We start from the raw sequence: 20417 nt of genomic DNA, 5'->3' as shown, positions 1-20417 counted from the left end.
CCTCGCTTCATTTCAGAGGTGGTCTCCTCCTGGTTTTTGCTGTGCGAACCACTTGTGTGTGGTCCACAGAGCAAGCAGGAAAAGTAACCAACAGCAGGCGATTTAAGTTGTTCAAATCATAGGTATGTAGCCTCAATGGGGGCTCCCTCCAGTCCTGCTCCCTGATGAGGGCTGACCCCAGATCTCCAATGATAAGAGCACCCACTGTGTATGCCCTCTACTGTTGCAAGTGCCGCCTAATATCCATCCTAGTGATCCACCAACTCTCTGAAATTGTCACAGTTACTATCATCCTTGCTTTATAAATACACCAACTAAAGTGCAGAGAGTTTAAATAACTTGTCCATGGTCAGAGAGTTAGTGGCAGAACCAGGATTTGAACCCAGTCTAGCTGACTTCAACATTCCTGCTCTTAACCACCATGCCATACCACCTTCAAATGGTGTGACTTGAGGTTTCCAGGGATTCTATCATCCTTTCTTGTCTCTGCTTTAAGGCATTCTATCTCTTAGGTGACCAAGCTCTGAATCCAGTGACCAACCTTCACCCCAGAACTTGGAGATTGGTAGCTGAATGAAGCAGGTCCCAATGGTTGTGTGATCTAAATTGCATTTCACTGGCTTGTACATAACAGCCTAGTACAGCCAGTTGCTTTAGTTATTGAGAAATACATTTTAACCGTTTTATCTTGGAATGATCATGAGAGAATTAGAGCTATACCTTCTATGGGCATGTGATAATAATTTTTGTGGTGAGATGACCCTTAGGTCACACTAATTAAATTTTTTTCAGGCTGAAATTATTGCAAGCATTCTCTGTCACATAGAACCTTGGGGCTATATTAGTCTTCTTGGGCTGCATGACAAAAATACACAGACTTGATGGCTTAAACAATAAAATTCTATTTTCTCATAGTTTTGGAGACTAGAAGTCCAACATTAAGTAGTTGAAGGATTTGGCTTCTTTTGAGATCACTCTCCTTTGCTTTCAGATGACTGCCCTCTTTCTGTCCTCATAAGGGCTTTCCTCTGTGTGCAGGCATCCCTGGTATCTCTCTCATGTGTCCAAATTTCTTCTTACAAATACACCAGTCAGATTGGATTGGGGCCATCCTAATGGACTCATTTTAATTTAATCACATTTTTAAAGGCCTCATCCCCAAATACAGTTGAATTCTGAGATAGTGGGAGTTCAGACTTCAACATAAGAATTTGGGGGAATAAATATGAAGCCGTAACATAGGCCTTGATCACCTCTAGGTCAAATTTTGAAATAAGCCAACATTTTCTTCAGGCTTGTGTTCGGATTAGCCTTTTCAACTTCTACAAGAAGTCTCACTCCAGTTAATATAGTCTCGTATTTTATTTTCTAAAAGTTTTGCTGATTTATAGCATAAGGTATGAGTTAAGGGTCAAAATTCATTTTTCCCAAACAGATATCCAGTCAGCATGGCACCTTTATTGAAAGATCACTCATATTTGTCATTAATCAAACATCTCAGTGAATCTTTATGTTTATGAATCTCTATTCTGTCCATTGAATTTTTTTCCTATCCTTGTAGTAATCATTGTCCTAATCACCACAGGTTTTGGTTTTTTTTTTTAAGATTTTAGTTATTTGCCAGAGAGAGAGAGTACACACAAGCAGGCAGAGAGGCAGGCAGAGGCAGAGAGAGAAGCAGGCTCCCTGCCGAGCAAGGAGCCTGATGCGGGACTCGATTCCAGGACCCCAGGATCATGACCTGAGCCGAAGGCAGCGGCTTAACCAACTGAGCCACCCAGGTGTCCCCTAATCACCATAGTTTTATAATAACCTTAATATCAATAGTCTATGTCTTCCAACTTTGTTCTTTTTAAGATTGTGTTAGCTCTTGTGGTCCTTGATTTCTATACAATCAGATAATATCCACAAAGATACTTGCTGGAATTTTTTTGGATTACTTAGAAACAACAAACCCTTTTGGAGAGAAATGGCATCTTTATTATGTTGAGTCTTCTAGTCCTTAAACATGGCTTAACTTTCCTTTTATTTACGTCTTCTTTACTCTTACAAGTTTTTTGTCTTATTTTTATTTCTGGGTAGAGCCCTTATATACATCTTGTTAGCTTTATTACTAGGTACAGGAATACCTTATTTTATTGTGTTTCTCTTTATTGAGTTTCATGGATACCACATTTTTTACAAATTGAAGGTTGTAGCAACCCTGCATAGAGCAAGACGAATGACGCCATATTTCCAACAACATTTGCTTGCTTCATGTCTCTGGATCAAGTTTTGGTTAATTCTCTCAATATTTCAAACTTCTTCTTTAACACTATATTTGTCATGATCTGTGATCAGTGATTATGACCTGCTAAAAGCTCGGATTTGATTAGCATCTTTTAGCAATGAAGTATGTTTAATTAAGGCTTATACATTTTTTTTTGGACATAATGCTATTAACACTTAATAGACTACAGTATAGTACAAACATAAATGTTATATGTACTGGGAAACCAAAAAATCCATTTGAATTGCTTTATTTATGTTTTTACATTGTTTTATTGCAATCTTTGATTTATTGCAGTGGTCTAGAATCGAACCCACAAAATCTCTAAGATATCCTCAAGTTTTAATATTTTTTGAAGTTATTGCAAATTCTGTTAGGTTTTTAAAATTTCATCTTCCAAAGTTTTGTTTTTCTAAAATTTCCTTTTTCAGCTTATACTTGAAACATATTTTGACAAAGCAGAGAATTCTAGCTTGATAGTTGTTTTCTTTTAGAATTTCAAAGATAAACTTCCATGGCCTCTGCCTTTTGTTATTTTTGTTGAGAAGTGTTACATAAGTCTTATATTTGCTCTTAGGAGGTAAATATCATTTTCCCCTGGTACTTTTAAGATTTCCTCATTGTCTTCAGTTTTGGGGAATATAACTATAGTTCTCTTCCTATAGTTTTCCTTTTTTTTTTTTTTTAATCTTCTTTGAGTTTCTTTAGTATTTCATCAAGTCTGTGAAATTCTTAGCCATTATGTTTTTTAAAATTTTTCTACTCTACACCCTTCTTTCCTCTTGACTCTTCAATTACATGTTATCTCTTTTTACCATACACATGTCTCTTGCATTATTTTCTGCATTTTTCATTTTTTATTTTCTCTTTCTGAGATTCAATCTGGATAGTTTTTTCAGACCTATTTTCTTCAGCTCCATACAATCTGCTATTAAACACATCTATCAATATTTGATGTTTTGCTATTGAATCCTTCAGGCCTGGAATTTATATTAGTCTTTTATAATTCCCTGTTGAAATTTTCCTCTGATCTTGTCCTTTGATTTATCAAACATACTAATCACAGTTTAAAGTACATGGCATGTCTTAAAACTCCAATATTTGGATCTCATATGAGCCCGTAACCAGTGTCTGGGGTTTTGGTTGTTGTTTTCTTTCTCCTTCGATTTCTTAAAAATTCTTGCTTTTTTTGCATGTCTGGTTTTTGTTTTATTTATTTTGTTTGTTTTGTTTTGTTTTGTTTTGTTTTGTTTTGTTTTTATTGAACACTACACATTGTGAGTGAAAATTGTGGAGAAATTCTGGATGTTGTTACCTTCCTCCACAAAAGAATTACTTTCTTTCTGTAGTAGGAATAAATCACCTCAGTTCATCAGGGATTCAGAAAATCAGTGCTAGGCTCCAGGTTTTGAGAAATTTAGCTTCCTTACAGTCAATCCATACTAGGTTGCAGCCCTTCAATTGTCCAACCTAAAAGTTTGTGATGTTTACCAGAGACACTTATTCTTGGTGGGCCCAATTTTTGTCCCCTTACCCTTATAAGACATCCTGAAGCTATGCTTCAGCCTCTCAATGGCACCTTTGAAGAGGTAAATGCCTTTCAGGAAAATGTGGTGCCAAATGTGGGGCTCACCCCTCTGAATTTCCATTGTCTCCAAGATTTTTTTCACCATAAGTCTTAGTTAAGTTCTTCATGCCTTCAAATAGATGTTTTTTTTATATTTTCCTGGTCTTTCTAGTTATATGTCATAGGAAGATCGACCTAAAGTAAGGTATTCTGCTATTGCCAAAGGTAGAAAAACTTATACACACTTTTATAAACTGCCTCTTTCTCTTTTGGGATGAGATGGGGAGATTTTTAGTTCATTTATTTTAGAGGTTAGCTCACAAACACTAAACCTCCAACTATTGTTGTTAGTGCGACAAAGACCCTATGAAAGATATGAAGACAAGTGCAATAGGAAGAAAGAAAAGAATATATAACGAATTGGCAGAAGCATCAAGTGCCACAAGAAAAAAAACAAAGAAGTCTGGATGGTTCAATATAGGAAGAAATTGAAGGATCAGGGAGACTTATGGGAAGGTTGTAATTTTTTTTTGAGGCTTGATGCATGTTTATTTAAAACAAACAATGGAAAGTTTATCATGCCATTTGCAGCAACCCAAGCAATATTTTCTAGCCATTACAAAACACATTAAAACAAAATTTCTAGATTGCCTTTGACTTTTATGCCTCTTTCTGAAAAGCTAATTTCACAAATATGCTTGGTTTCTTTAATACAATAGGGGCAACTCACATCAGAGAACAGAAACAGTAAACTGTGAACTGAGTTGAGGGGAAGTTCCTGAGGTTGAAAGAGCAGATGTGCATAAATGTAGAAATGAAAATCATTGTCAGGAAAGACATCTATTTTGTCAATTTTGGAAAAGTAAAGTGAGGAAATGAACTAATGCCTTCTATTGCCTTCAGGTACTTCCAGTGGTAGTCTAGATGCTTGAAATAGATGATTCCATCTTATCCAGAGTCTCAAAAAAAAAGCCCTGTGAAGTAGATACATCATATACATTTTTGTATATTTGCTTCAAGTTTTTATTAAATTCTACTTAGTTAACATATGGTATAATATTGGTTTCAGGAGTAGAAATTTAGTGATTCCTCACTGACATACAGCAAGTGCCCTCCTTAGTACCCATGACCCATTTAGTAATCTACCCACCTCCTCTCTATAAACCCTCAGTTTGCTCACTATAGTTAAGTGTCTCTTATGGTTTGCCTCTCTCTCTTTTATTTTCCTCCTTCCCTTGTGTTCATCTGTTTCCTTTCTTAAATTCCACATATGAGTGAAATCATATGGTACTTATCTTTCTCTGACTTATTTTGCTTAGCATAATACACTCTAGCTCCATTCACATCATTGCAAATGGCAAGATTTCATTCTTTTCGATGGCTGAGTAATATTCCTGGGAAAGTTTTTATTTATTTTATTTTTTTATAATTTTATACACATTTTATTTTATTTTATTTATTATATTCAGTTAGCTGATATATAAAAAGGTTGTATTTAAACAGGAACTTGAAGATAAGTAAAATCTTGTTGGTTGAGATGTTCGGGGGAAGATATTAAACAATGATTCTATTTTTTTTTAAGTATTTATTTTCAGCGTAACAGTATTCATTGTTTTTGCACCACACCCAGTGCTCCATGCAATCCGTGCCCTCTCCAATACCCACCACCTGGTTCCCCCAACCTCCTACCCCCCGCCCCTTCAAAACCCTCAGATTGTTTTTCAGAGTCCATAGTCTTTCATGGTTCACCTCCCCTCCCAATTTCCCTCAACTCCCTTCTCCTCTCTAACTCCCCTTGTGTTCCATGCTATTTGTTATGCTCCACAAATAAGTGAAACCATATGATAATTGACTCTCTCTGCTTGACTTATTTCACTCAGCATAATCTCTTCCAGTCCCATCCATGTTGCTACAAAAGTTGGGTATTCATCCTTTCTGATGGAGGCATGATACTCCATAGTGTATATGGACCACATCTTCCTTATCCATTCGTCCGTTGAAGGGCATCTTGGTTCTTTCCACAGTTTGGCAACCGTGGCCATTGCTGCTATAAACATTGGGGTACAGATGGCCCTTCTTTTCACTCCATCTGTATCTTTGGGGTAAATACCCAGTAGTGCAATTGCAGGGTCATAGGGAAGTTCTATTTTTAATTTCTTGAGGAATCTCCACACTGTTCTCCAAAGTGGCTGCACCAACTTGCATTCCCACCAACAGTGTAAGAGGGTTCCCCTTTCTCCACCTCCCCTCCAACACATGTTGTTTCCTGTCTTGCTAATTTTGGCCATTCTAACTGGTGTAAGGTGGTATCTCAATGTGGTTTTAATTTGAATCTCCCTGATGGCTAGTGATGATGAACATTTTTTCATGTGTCTGATAGCCATTTGTAGGTCTTCATTGGAGAAGTGTCTGTTCATATCTTCTGCCCATTTTTTTGATATGATTATCTGTTTTGTGTGTGTTGAGTTTGAGGACTTCTTTATAGATCCTGGATATTTTCCTGCTTATTTTTAAGCAATCTCACTGAGCTTTCCAGGCTGAGCCTCAGACAGTGGTTCTGTCATGGCCCCCTGCCCAGGAGGGCAGAGAGGGGCAGCCCAGCAGTGCCTGAGGCATAAAGCCTGCAGATGCTCTGAGTGGTCATCACATGGCCCCTGCCCCTCTCCCCTGCCCTTGCAGGAGTGCTGCTAGCTATTGGCTTAGCAACCATGCTGCTGACAGGCCTCAGCCTCATACTGAGACCCCCGCTAGCCCAGGCCTACCCTGTGAGGACTTGGAAGCCCCAGTGGAGGGGACTTGGGGAGCCTCATGTGCCCACTGAGTATGTGCCCCTCAGGGACAGGTGAGTCCCCTTCTACCCTTCACTCCTTTCCCAGCCTAGGGGCCATGGCCAGTCTGGCCACTCCCCACCCTGACCCTGCCCACACTCATGACCCCAGGGCTGACCCTGGAGACTCAGGAAAGAATGCCTTCCCAAGCTGACCTGTGATGTTCATAGCTGGCACTCCTGGTCCACGTGAGCCCTGTGTCACCTGCGTGTGGGTGCTTCTTTCCAGCTTTCTATCCTATGAAGATCTTTGTCCTCGGGACTCTGAGGAAGAAGCTGATTCCAAGAAGACAGCCATTACCTGGGGCACAGGTACCACACTTGTGTGGAACAACTTTCCTTCTCTCTTCCCACCTTCTACCCCAAACTGCACCCCAGATACACACTCTGGATAACATCTTATATTTCTACAGCACTGATGATTTATAAGACACTTCATGCTGTCCATCTGATCATCACAATGGTAGCTAGAAGTATGTGTTTTCAGGTGTTTTCCATCTCCATTTTATATACAAAGAGACTGAGTCTCAAGGAAATGTGAGTGGCTTCCCTCAGATCCCCAAGTGGCAATTTTTAGATAGTAGGTGATGTGCGACTTGAAGCGAGAGTTCTCTACTCCTTACTGTGCTGCTCAGAAGTTCTTAAGAACCCAAGAGCAATTCTCCAGCTCATGGCTAACTTGCTGTAGCTCACTGCAGGGACAGAAATGAAGCCCTGCTACGGAAGCCCTTTACAGGATCACTCACCTGCCTCCATCAGCTTCTCATCTGGAGAATTGGACATTGCCTCCATTTTCAGGAGGACATAGAGGGACCACATGTTCCTCCCCATCCCCACTGGGCCCCCCTGTGAGGAGGAAATGTATACAGAATTGCATGAAGAAGCAGCTCTGCCAAGACCCTTCCTCTGCTTGGGAAAAACAACTGGATTACCTCACTTCGGACATCAGACAAAGAGACAGAGGAAGGGTCCTATAAGCTCTCACTGATGTGGGTTCACACAGCTTCAAGTTTGCCTCCATTGTGTCCTTAAGTGCCATGTTGCAAAAACCCTAGGAAGCAAATTGAGTGCCAGGGACCTGGAGGAAGCAGTGAAGTGAGTAGTTACAAGGCACAGCCATGGGACCAAACCAGCACTAGAGTCTTGCTAGCTGTGTGAACTTGAACACAGGCCTCCTCCTACCATCCACACGTCCACACAAACACACATATCCACATGCATCCACACACATACACATTGCATATACACCCACACACAGACACACACAGACATGCACACACACACACACACACACACACACACACACACACACCATCCAAGGCAGGCCTGCCTCTGTGTTGTCACTGACTATGACTTTGCATGGGCATCAGAGGCTGTTCATCTCTTTCCTGGTGATAGCTCTGGATAGTGAGGACAGCAGGCATGGAGAACTGACTGAGTCCAGGACAAATCTATCCCTCCCACCCTAGGCCGCCCCTTGGGGGGTGAGCAGCAAACCCAGCTGTGCAGAACATGTACAGTATGGACACCAGGAAGGGTACACAGAATCAGGGGTCAATGCCAGCACTTTAATCTTCAAAGGAAGCCTCCATTCAGGGTCAGGGCTAGGGGTTGGGAGCTCATTGCAGGGATCTCCCACAGGGGGAGATGCTGGCACAGGGTTTTTTTGGTTAAAGGACTGGCCATGTAGGGGAGGGTGAATTGCCCCTATACAATGGTGCATGTGACAGGGCATATAGAAGATCTTGATGGTGAAGGGCGGTCTGAAAAGCTGCTTTCCTCCCCTTCCCACCTGAACAGCTGGTAGCTCAGGGAACAGACCCCACCTGGGCTACAGAGAAAGGAAAAGAAGGCAAAGCTGGCTGTGCAGGGGTCTGGCCCATGTTTGTTACCCAAAACGAGAACTCCTGCATCACTGTGCCAGCATGAATGGAACTACCCTTCTCCCCTCTTGCACCCACCAGGTCTGGGAAAGAGTAGTGTAGGGTTGGCAGTGGACACACACTCAGCTTCATATTCACACTCCTGCACGCCACTCTCTGAACAAGGCCTAGGCTGACATGAGCCCTCACACCACCTTCTTTCTTTCTTCTTTCTTCCTTTGAGACTCAGCTCCACCAGGAAAAGCAGTTGGAAGGGGAGCCCCTTCACTCACATGTGTCCTAGCAGAGCAGAATGGGTTTGAGGGAGAAGAAGGTCAAGGGGTTTAAGACCCTCAACCAAGGGACATTCCTGCAGGGAGTGACAGAACCCCACCGGGGCCCAGCAGCCTAGTGGAGTTGCTTGATTTACTCCCTTGGGGTCTGTCTGGGTCACACTCCAGCCTGAAGCCTAGAGGAGACACCTCAGTCAGACAAGTGAGACTCTACTGTCTGCCAGGTGCTGTGGGATACCCGAGGCTGAGCAGGAGTCCACAGAGCAGTGGGGACAGGTGGGGCAAGAGCTGTTGAAGGGGAGCACAGAGTGGTTATAGGGACATGAGGACAGTGAGATGAACTCAAGCAGAGGGAAGGGGCAGCCAGATGTGGCCTGCAGGACCCTGCAAACAGCCTCCTCAGGGGGCTGCCATCTTGTCCAGCCCAGGGAGACCCACCCTCAGCAAAGCAGGGAGGCAGTGCCCACCACCCAACTCTGATGTGTCACCAGGCACAATGGACAGAGGCTGTAAGGATCCTTGTTGGTCACACCCACACAGAAGAGATTCTCTCCACAGCCACTGCTACCTGCCTCTAGGAAGGCTTCCCACCTCCTCCAGCTCCAATCAAGCCTAGCCCCTGTCTTTCCTGCCAACACTAACCCTCTGCCTACACATGCATCTTCTGCTCTTCTTTCCTTGCATACCTACCTGCAAAATCCCCAAGAGAAGGAGAGAAGCTGCAGAGTCAGCATCCTCGGGCCCAGATTCTGCTTCCAGCTCCTGCTCCATCCCACAGTCTCACTCCATGCATTCCTCCTGCAGGAGAGCCACTCCCTGTGAAGACCCTAGAGGACTTCAGCATCCGTACTCTCTACGACAAGCTCGAGGACCAGAGCCTACACGTGGCAGCCCAACTGAGCAAGCACCGGAGCGATGCCCTGATCTTCTACAGGGGCGCCAGCCAGCAGCTCCAGGGCCTCAAGGTCAAGTGCAATTCCCAGACAACCAAGCCACTGTCACCCCCACCATCCCAGGGAGCAGGGGCGCCCCCTCACTCACTTCTGGAAATTGCCTGAACCAAGAACACTCGTAACTGAGAGAGTGACACAGCCATGGTTTTTCCAGGACATTCTGTAGCACTTCAGCGCAACTGAGCAGCATGTTCTGGGGAGGGACGGAGACCCAGAGATGGAGGTCACAGCTGCTACCAGGACAGCCACTGGGCTGAGCAAGGAATCTTGGGGCCGCCACACTGCAGCTTCACCCAGGGAGCCCTGGCAGCATCCTCTAGGTGAGAGACAGGTGCCCAGGGGTGGGATTATGATGTCATAATATTAACTCTAACTTTGTATAGCACCTAACTTTGTACATCTCATATTTATCATCTCACTTGGTGCTCAGAACCCCCATGTCATAACTGGAAAGCATCAACCCTGATGACAGAAGATGGTCCCGGACCTGGAGAGGGAAGTGATTTGCCAGAAGGGGAGGGAAACTCGGATAAAACATAGCAGAGCGATGTTTGCCCCAGCTCTCCTCCTGGCCACATGCACCATTGTGCTTTAAGAGCTGTCCTTATGTAGGAAATTAGGGTGACAAGGGCCTTAAGGCTCTTGAGAGTCTCCTTAATTTATACTTTTAGTTTTGTTTTCTAAAGGGCAAAAGCAATACATGCTCCTTAGAAAAGTTTCATCAGTACAAAAGAGTAAATAATGGAAAGCTAAAGTTCACTTGACCCCAAATCCCAGCATCCTCATAGGTCTGTAGATGAATATTTATTGGCTCTTTTTTGGACCGTGTGGAAGCTCCTCCCACAACAGCCTATACTCTGAAATACTCCTGCCATCTGGTAGAGTCCAACCTTTTCCAGGTTATAAAGGCTTCTTCTTTTACAACCTGGGTGTTGAGGTTCACTGTAAAGAAGCATGTGTTAGACAAGGCTTATGATGGAATAGGGAATAGGGTTAGGGTGTGGAGGGACATCCCTGGGTCCTCCTGCATGGTCTGACTTACAGTCACACTCAGATATTAGAGCCCAAAACTGAGCATCGTCCTGGTTGGGTCTGACAGATGACAGCTCTGGGTGTGCAGTCTCCAAGCTACCCATGAATGGCCCCAACATCCCTGTGTTTAGGCCACTAGATAAAGCACAGCTCTAGCTGCCATGGTAGAGAAACCTGCTTCCATGTTGTAAGTGGTAAGGGTTGTCATCCCCTTTGCTCCTGGCCCCTCTCCCTCCCTGTGAGTGTCCAGTGGACACCAGTTTGGGGTGAGAAGGGGGCCACCAAGCTGTTCTTTGCAAAACTGTGTCCCCCGGGAGGCAAACTAACCCAGCAACTCATCCAACAGGCTTACCCACAGTTCTCACTGGCCTAGCTGCATGCTTCTAGAGAGTATGCAAGCCTTCTCCTCCACTCTAGAGACAGCCTGGGTGTTCACTCCCATGCCAGGAGCATGGACACTGGAGGAGGCTGTGTGCTTCCTGGAACAAGCACTCCTGGGCTCAGCAAAGACTTCCCAGCCCCAAAGCATGTTCTGTGATGGCCCAACCTCAAGGCAGGAAAACCTAAGCTTGTTGCTTAAGTCATCCGTTTCTGAATCCAGACCTCAGCATAAAATCAGCTGATTTTTTTTCTTTTATTTAAATTTTGTTAGTTAATATACAGTGCCATATTGGTTCCTGGAGTAGAATTCAGTGATTCCTCACTTACATACAGTAAGTGCTCATCACAAGTGCCCTCTTTAAAACTCATCCCACGGGGCACCTGGGTGGCTTAGTGGGTTAAGCCACTGCCTTTGGCTCAGGTCATGATCTCAGGGTCCTGGGATCAAGCTCCACATCGGGCTCTCTGCTCAGGGGGGAGCCTGCTCTCTACCCCCTTCCCCCGCCTGCCTCTCTGCCTACTTGTGATCTCTCTCTCCCTGTCAAATAAATAAATAAAATCTTTAAAACTCATTCCACTACTAGCCCTTCCCCTGCCCTCCTCCCCCCATCAACCCTCTGTTTTCTAGCACTAAGGGTCACTTATGGCTTGTTTCCCTCTCTCCTTTTTTTTCTTTTCCTCCTTTCCATATGTTCATTTGTTCTCTTTATTAAATTCTACATATGAATGACATCATATGGTATTTGCCTTTCTCTGACTGACTTACTTCACTTAGCATAATACACTAGCTCCATCCACATCATTGTAAATGGCAAGATTCCATTCTTTTTGATGGCTGAATGATATTCCAGTGTGCACGCATGCGTGTGTGTGTGTGTGGGTGTGTATACCACATCTTCTTTATTCATTCATCAGTTGATTTAACATTTGGGTTCTCTCCATAATTTGGGTATTGTTGATAAAGCTATTATAAATGTCAGGGTCCATGTAACCCTTTGAATCTGTATTTTTTTATCCTTTGGCTAAATACCTAGTAGTGCAATTGCCAGATTCATTTTTAACTTTTTGAGGAACCTCCAAACTGTTCTCCAGAGTGACTGCAACAGTTCGCATTCCCACCAACAGTACAAGAGAGTTCCCCTTTCTTTGCATCCCTACCAACCCCTATTGTTTCTTGGGTATTTAATTTTAGCCATCCTGACAGGTGTGAGTTGGTATCTCATTGAAAATCAGCTGACTTTCCATCTCTTGAAGCAGTTTACCAAACTGCAGATTGTAGCTTACTATAAATCAGTTTAATAAGTTGCAATAAGCATTAAGAAAAAAAAAAAAACCTAGAAAGGAATAAAATCAAAACTACCAGAAGCCACACATTTGTAAAAAGTGATATGGCTTCATACAACTCTCCTTGTAGTATTATACATACATATATGGAGAAGTGTGCAAACAATGAATTTCTTAGTGTGCACTGTGATTCTTAAGTATAGAAGCCACTGTCTACAAGGAATCTAGTAATAGGATTTGCCCCCAGAAGATCCCCTTAAATCAGAATCCCACTGGCCTCAGGCCCACCTGGTCAGCAAGAGCCTCGGGGGAGAAGTTCAGAGAATTTGTGTTTGCCTCCTCACAAGGGAAGAAATCTCAGGTCCAAGAAGGAAGGGTCTCCAGTTCTGGCCTAACATAACCATTTTTAAGATAAACCTGCAGAATTTACATTATATCCCTCAGGACAACATCAAGTCATAGTAATGAGAATAAACTTGATGGATTACTTGTTTATTCCCACAGGTTCTGAGGGGCACACCCCTTGTTCTTCATCCCCAGGGTGTGTTGTAAGGAAGGTAGGGAGAAGACAGCCACTTTAAAGGGGAAACACATGATTCCTAAGTCTGATAGACAATTTTTGCCTGGCTTAATGTTTCCTTAAATTTCTTCATGTTAAAGGACTTATTTAGAGGAAGAAAACTTGTTTTAGTCTCTAATTTGGGAAGGAGAAAGAATTAAAATAGCCCATAATGTGGCAGCATCCCACCAGATGGCTATCTATTCTGTCTATTCAGTCCAATCAGAAAATAAGCCCCTCCCTTAACTCAGCATTTAGAACACTTGATGGAAGCTCCTTACAGGATGGCCCCCAGAGGCCTGTCTCAGCTGTTGGACATCAGGCCAGGATGCTGTCTCATCAGCATCAAGAGGGGACCAAGGAGCATCCCCAGGAGAAGATCTGGACACATGGGTCATCTGGCCAAGGAAGGGAGCATGCCCCACTCTTCCTATGCACAGCTGCCTGGGACTCTGGGGGCTCCCACCCACCTTTGCACAGCTGTCTGGGGCTCTGGGGCTCTGGGGGCTCTGGGGGCTCTGGGATCTCAGCTCCAAGCGCTCTCTTCCACAGTCCTGAGGGCTGTTGTAAACACTGAGCAAGCACTGTCTCAATTAACCCATTCAGTTCTCACAGGAAATCTATGAGTGACATTACCATAATTTTATAGATGAAGGAACAGTGTCTTAAAGAGGCTAAAAAGTCAATTCCACCAAAGTTACATGGAGAGTGACAGAGCAGGGCTAGCCAGAATCCCAGTCTCCACCACACAGCCCTTAAACATCTCTGCTGCCTCTGGCTGAAAGGGCATGAAGGAATGTACCTCACTCGAACCCAAGGGCCCACCACTCAGCCACCAGGCTCCAGTTCCAAGAGCCCAGACACAGTCCTTTCCACTGAGCTTTCTGGCCCTGTTGGGGAGACAGGCTGGCCAGGCTGGTCTAGGGTCTCACCCCTCAGTATAGATCACTCTACAGAAAGGAGTGGGTCACTGGAAGAATGTGTTTGAGGCTGAGATCCAAGCACTTATTTTTTCCATGATGATGGCCACGTGTCCTCAAAAGCCCTAGCAGAAAGGGGAAGCAGGTCAGACAGATGCCAGAAACCTTGCCTGGCACATGTGTATATGTGTGTGTACTTGTGTGCATGTGTGGTCTGTGAAACCATAGAGATGGAGCAATGTTGTTAAAAGCTTTCCTTGACCTCTCAATACCATTTCCTCTTCTTAAACTTCTCATCCATACACATCTGGGCTGGAACACCTGGCCAAGTGATCATGAGAAGAAGGACAAAAAAGGCTACCTTCCTCTGAAATTGGTCTGGGACTAAGCTGTAAAAACTTCATGTCCTAAAAATCCTCTCCATGTGTGCTGAATACAGAAGCTGAATACAGAGGACTAAATGAAGCCTACTCCTTGCCTAGCTAACTGAAGGTAGAGGCTTCCATTATTTCTTGATGGGGAGCACTTTTTTCCAAAAAATTATGTAATGAAGGTTAGAAAATTAAAAAGAAGAAAGCAATTAAATAATATTTTGGCAAAATTACCCTGCAGCTTATCAGGTTCCCTCTGAGTAGGTATTTCAGCAAGTCACAGTGCAGTTCTTGGAGACTGCTGGGTGTGAATCCCAGCACAGCCTTGGTCTTGGCAGCAGGTATCTTAAGTTGGCCTGGCAGTTGGGGGGAGTAGAGGGGAGGGCACACAAGCCAAATGCAGCACTCAAAAATGCTCAAGCAGTCAGAAGTAACAGATTATGTATGGAGATAAAAGATCTTTAAACATTTCTGAGTTAAAAAAAAAAAGAAGAAGAAAAAGAAACAGAAGGAGTTGTATAAGAAGGGAAGAGATTATGTACAAAAATTTTATTCACACATAAAAAACCATGATGTAGTCGTCAAGGTTCAATCCACATATATTTAGCACATTGGAAAGACTGCCTGAAGGAAGGAGAGAGACGGAAGTGGGTTCGGAGATGGAGGTAGAAATGGAATAAAAAGGCAAAAGGCTCACAACAAAGCTTCAAAAATGGGAAAAAGTCAAGTAAATGTAAGGTGGGTCATCTGTGGTCAGATGAGATGACTGTGTCTGAGGCTGGTCTCTGTGTCCTCCTTCCCCAGGCTGCACCACCAGTGTCTCACCCCTGGGCTTGCAGCCAGAGCTTGACAGAGTGATCGTGGCCCTGGCGTCAGCACTTTCTCATGCACGTGGGCAACCAACTGGGGCCAGCAGAAAGGTGAAAACCCCCCAGGGTAATAAAGTGTACCTCTGTTTCCAGACAGCTTCACTATCACCCCAACCTTGTGGAGACTCATTCGGTGTACACTCAGGCACACACACACACACATGTGCACACATTCATGCACACTTTCATGCATGTACACACCACACACAACCACACACATGTGCACATTCACACACAGAACACCAAACTCATGCATACATACACATCTGCACACACCACACACACGCACACACTTGGACCTGACACTCTTCTGGTAGCCCTAAGCTCTATTCAGAAATCTGGGGTGCACTGCCCATGCTCATAGGTTAACCCCTGTTTTTAGCTCTTTATCTTCTCTAAGATGTGTGTCAGAGACAATCTCCCCAGTCCCCTTGATAATCTGGCCTCTTACACAGAGCTCAGAAGGGAAGCACAATTCATGGATCCTACCCTGAGAACAGCATGTCAAAGGGAAGAAAGACTCAGAGGGCCTCTGTTCAGGAGTCCCTGCCTGGTACATCCCCAGTGCAATTGGGCAGAATCCATCACAGTCACATTTGTTCCCAAAGTGCCTGTGGGGGCAAGAAAAGGAAGACCATAACACGTATCATGGCTACTGACCAGGCACTTGGGGCCCCCAGGAGAACTAAGCAGTCAGTGGTCTGGCCACACCAAGACACGGAAACCCAAGCTCAAATCAGTGCAGGTGCCCGTGGTGGTTCAGCAATGATGCCCCTGTCCATTACAGTTCTTTTCTGGGCCCAAAACTGAAGGAAAGTTGCAAAACTGTCTGTTCTTCCAAGGCCTCTCGTCAGGTTGGTGAACAGCCTCTCCCTAACTATCAACAAGACTCTCACCTGACAAGTAACATGACCCTGAAGCCACAGCCTCTGCCCTTGGATGAGGAGCACCAAAGTACAAGGTGGGGACAGGTATCAGCATCAAGCCTTGCACACAGCTGCTATATTCTTTGGTTGTGGTCCTTAGTAAAGATGACATGGGAAAGAACTTTAGGGTTCGAAATCTATGGCCAAGAAAGAATTCTTGAGATATCTTTGGTACAAAAGGTGATTTTATTAAAGCACAGGGCCAGGTCCCGTGAGCAGAAAGAGCTGCTGCAACAGGGTTGTGAAGGGTGGCTAATTATATACTTGGGAATTGGGAGAGGTAAAGAAAAAGGGAGGTTTTGAAAGAACTTTCATATGCTAAGGAGGACCTACAAGATAATGGCCCTCTGATACTGCATTAACATTAAGTTACTTGGGAGATTCTGGAAAAATATCACATATGTTTCATCCAGGAGTAGAGGGTGGTAGGGAGGTTGTAGAGTGTGAGCTTATCCAGTCTTCAGGCAGCCTTTTGTTCCGTCATCACTGAGAATTGTATTTTTCGTAACCAGAACCAGATTTAAATCCTTAACCCACTCATATCTAGCTGAAGGCTCTGAGATGCTCTTCCCATAGTAATTCACCCGTTGTCCTGGCTACCTTGGTTTACCAAGGGATTCGCTGGTTTGAGTAACTCATCAGAACTCATGTCATTTACTGGGTTTATTCCCACCCATGGGAACAAGGCCACATTCGCTCTGGCTGACTCTGGACTTTACCAGACACCACCCTATCTCCTTCCAACTTTCCTTCCTCTGACACACGGTCTCCTCCACAACATAGCCTCATGGTTGACTTGTTCTTTCTCCAAGTCAACCAAGAGGCTGAAAGGGATCTGTTAACTTGATTTCTCTCCATGCATTTAGGTGCATGATCTATTCCTCCATACGTCCCTCTTTAATAACAATAAGTGGTAATAGTCATAGTGACTGTTTGTATGTACTGGACCTGAGGCAAACTCTTATCTGCTCTCTAAGTTAATCCTCACAATAACCTATAAAGTAGACACTTTATAGGCACATACACATGAAAGCACTCAGTGAAATGTAAAGGAAGGGTCCTTAGAACTGGGGCTTACACAGCATCTTAACAGAAGAACAGTAAATTTTAAGAGAGGTGAAAAAAACAAAAGAAAAAAAAAGAAAAGGTCTTTGAGTTTCTAGGGCATCAAATTGTGAGAAGGTAAATATATGGGAGAACTAGTGGAGAAAAAGGGCCAGTTTCAGCAAGGTTTTTGTGTAAATTCCTCTGGTGCCATCTCCAGGCTGATAAGCATCTAGAGTTATCTCAATGTAACTCCTGTCCTTCCTAGAGAATGTTGGAGGGCACCTTTAAAATGTATGTCCTGCTTTCAGGTAAATAGGGTGAGAGCAGAGCACTTGTCTTATATCTGTTTCTTCTCAATTGCCTTCAGCTGAAAATAATCAATATGCCAAGTTGGCATATTTGGCATATTTCTGGATGGCATATTCTGTACTCATTACTGAGAAGTCATTCACCTGCTGAGACAAGAATAGTTTTGTGGGTGCAGTTTCAGGGAATCTATGTGTGTCTGTCAGTTTCTCTGTCATGTTAATAATCTCATCCTTCTCTAATCCCAGACATCTCAGGGAGGAGTTAAAAGTGGCCAATATGTTCTTTTTCTGATTGGGGAGATGTACTACTGGGTAGCAAAGGCCTGAAAGTATATCTCTCATTCCCTTTTCCTAGATCCCAGCAGGACCTGGGACCTGGACAGCTCCCTCAGTGTGCCACCAAAGGAGGAGATAAAATGAGCCCAAGTTCTATGTTGTGGATCCTCACAGCTGGACACAGGCACAGAGCATTTCCTGAGCTGCAGGTAGGAGTCTGACTCTGTGACCAATGTCCTCTTCACCTCAGGGAGTGATATGGGCCTCTGCCTCCTCTAAGGATTCTGAGCTGTTTGGCTGTCCCATCTTTCAGCCCTCCTTGTTACCTACACACTGACTCTGGGGCTCAGAAATCAAACACAGAGGTGGAGAAAACATGACTGGGAGGGATATTTTATGCGAAAAGAAATTAGGACAAAATTAGGATTGGAGAATATTGTTCAATCCAATCCAATTAGGATTAGAGAATATTGGTCAAAAAAATCACTCATTAAGTGTTCACTGATTGTCTGTATAGGGGAGGAAATCATTTTTTCTATGTCCTTCAAGGTTCTTCTAGCTAGACTAAGAATTAAATTGACATGAGACAGATTAACAGGAGAAAATCAAATTTAATTTCATACATATGGAGAATCCATACAGACATGAGATCCTAAAATCAGACAAAAGAAGGTATATCCTGAACTAAAGCTGGAGATAGGGAATTCAAAGGAAGAAATGCAATTCACAGGAAGATGAAAAAGAGTAAATGTTTGGTGAACAAATGCTTGCTGGATCATCCAGAAACAATAGGACATAGAGAGGACTTTGATGCAACAGGCCTTGCTCCATTCCTCCCTGTCCACCACACTTAGTTCATATTACAGTGTAGTTTTCTATGGTGACCACTCTCTTCCTCTATCTAAATTATTTTAGGTGGTTGTGGAGTCTTTTTGGCCTTGATTGTTTTAAACTTGGCATGAACTTTATGCCAAATTGGCTGGTCTTGGTGGGTGACAGCCCCTGGCCCCTATATCTATAACATTCATAAGGGCAAGAGGTGGGAGACTGTGAAGGTTTAAAAGAATCCCAAAGGAAGGCAACAATAGGTATGATCATATAATAATATAAAACAGGATTCTCAAGGTCAAAATTTGCCATCAACAGATACTTTTGTTCTGTGAGAAAAAAAAAATATGTAAATTGCCCTAAGAGAAAGGAAATACCAACAGATAAATTTATATGAAAAATATTCAAAGAATCAGAGAAATCTTAATTAAATGTTAGTTAAACTAGATGCCCTTTTATATCTACATAAATTTTTTTTAGTGTTTGAGATAGACGTTTGAGATATTGTTTGAGAGATAGACGTACCACATCCAGCTAATTGAGGATAAAAAGTTAAAACCTTGCTGGAAAGCAATCTGGCACTTTGTGTCAAAAGCCTCTAAAATATTCAGTCCACTCAGTATCTCTAATCCTAAGAATCTGTCTAAGAGGAAAAAAATTTAAATATAGACAAATATGAGGAAACAAGGACATTGAAATTTTTTATATTATAAAAATAAATGGAGAAGATCTAAATTTCTGATAATATAAGGGTTTACCTAAATTACGGTAGAGCTCTACTATGAGATATTAATGCCTTTATGAAAAACAAGGTTATAGAGAATTTTCAACATTATTAAGGTAAAAGATGAAGACAGAGAATTGCACATGTGGAATGATTTCACATGTGGGTGTATATATTCTTAAAAAGACACATGGGAAAAACAGAAAGAGAGGGCCATAAAAACAGTAGTGAGAGTAGTTTGAGGGAAGAAAGAGAGAGAAAAACTGAAATGAGAAGACCCAAAAATGTAAGAATGATTACTGAGTATCAGTTAGCTTTTGCTGCAGGACTAACAACACAAATTCTCAGCAGCAAAGAACAATAAACATTTATTGCTCCTATGTCTGGGGGTTCACCTAATTTGGTCTGGGCCTGCCCCACAGTTCCAGATCTCACAGGGTATCTGCATTTCACCTGGGCCCCAGATCCAGGCTGGGCTTGCCTGAGACACTGTTTGGGGGCAACTGTGCTTCAGGGGTATCTCCTCCTCCTCCCAGGGCCAGGCTAGCCTGGACATGTCCTTCTTAAAGTATTTATTGGTAGAATCACAAAAGACCTCTTCAGGTCTGGGCTCAAAACTGGCACCAGGTGACTTCTGCCTATATTAATCCCAAAGGAAGTCAGATGGTGGAGTTCAGCTTCAAGCTATGAGAAAAAAGCCCACACACAGTGGGAGAGCATTACAGAAGAACGTGGTGAAGGCCATAAGTCTAGAGATGGCAAAGAATTGGGACCCTCCGTGCAGACCTCCTCAGTAGGTTATCATGATATTAATGTACTCATTTATACATTTAAATGTTATATTCACTAATATTCTGCACTGAACCAGGGTTACCTTTTATGATAAGAAAAGTGTAAGTTGGGAGATTCTTTTGTTCTGGCATAATTTTCTTTTTCATTTCTTTTTAATCAAAAGATACTTGAGCAGATCCGATAGTAAAGGGAATGGAAATGAGAAAGAAGCCTATGAAACATAATGTTGTATCCATAAGGCATCCTCAGAGATTACAGTTTCTGCTCATTAACTTAAAACAAGTGCCACCCCTATAAGGTATAGCAACACCTACAGATGTCACTGACAC

The sequence above is a fragment of the Enhydra lutris genome, unplaced genomic scaffold, assembly GCF_002288905.1.
Source record: "Enhydra lutris kenyoni isolate GAN:26980312 unplaced genomic scaffold, ASM228890v2 scaffoldscaffold71, whole genome shotgun sequence".
NCBI lineage: Eukaryota > Metazoa > Chordata > Mammalia > Carnivora > Mustelidae > Enhydra > Enhydra lutris.
This window is presented reverse-complemented; position numbering follows the sequence as displayed.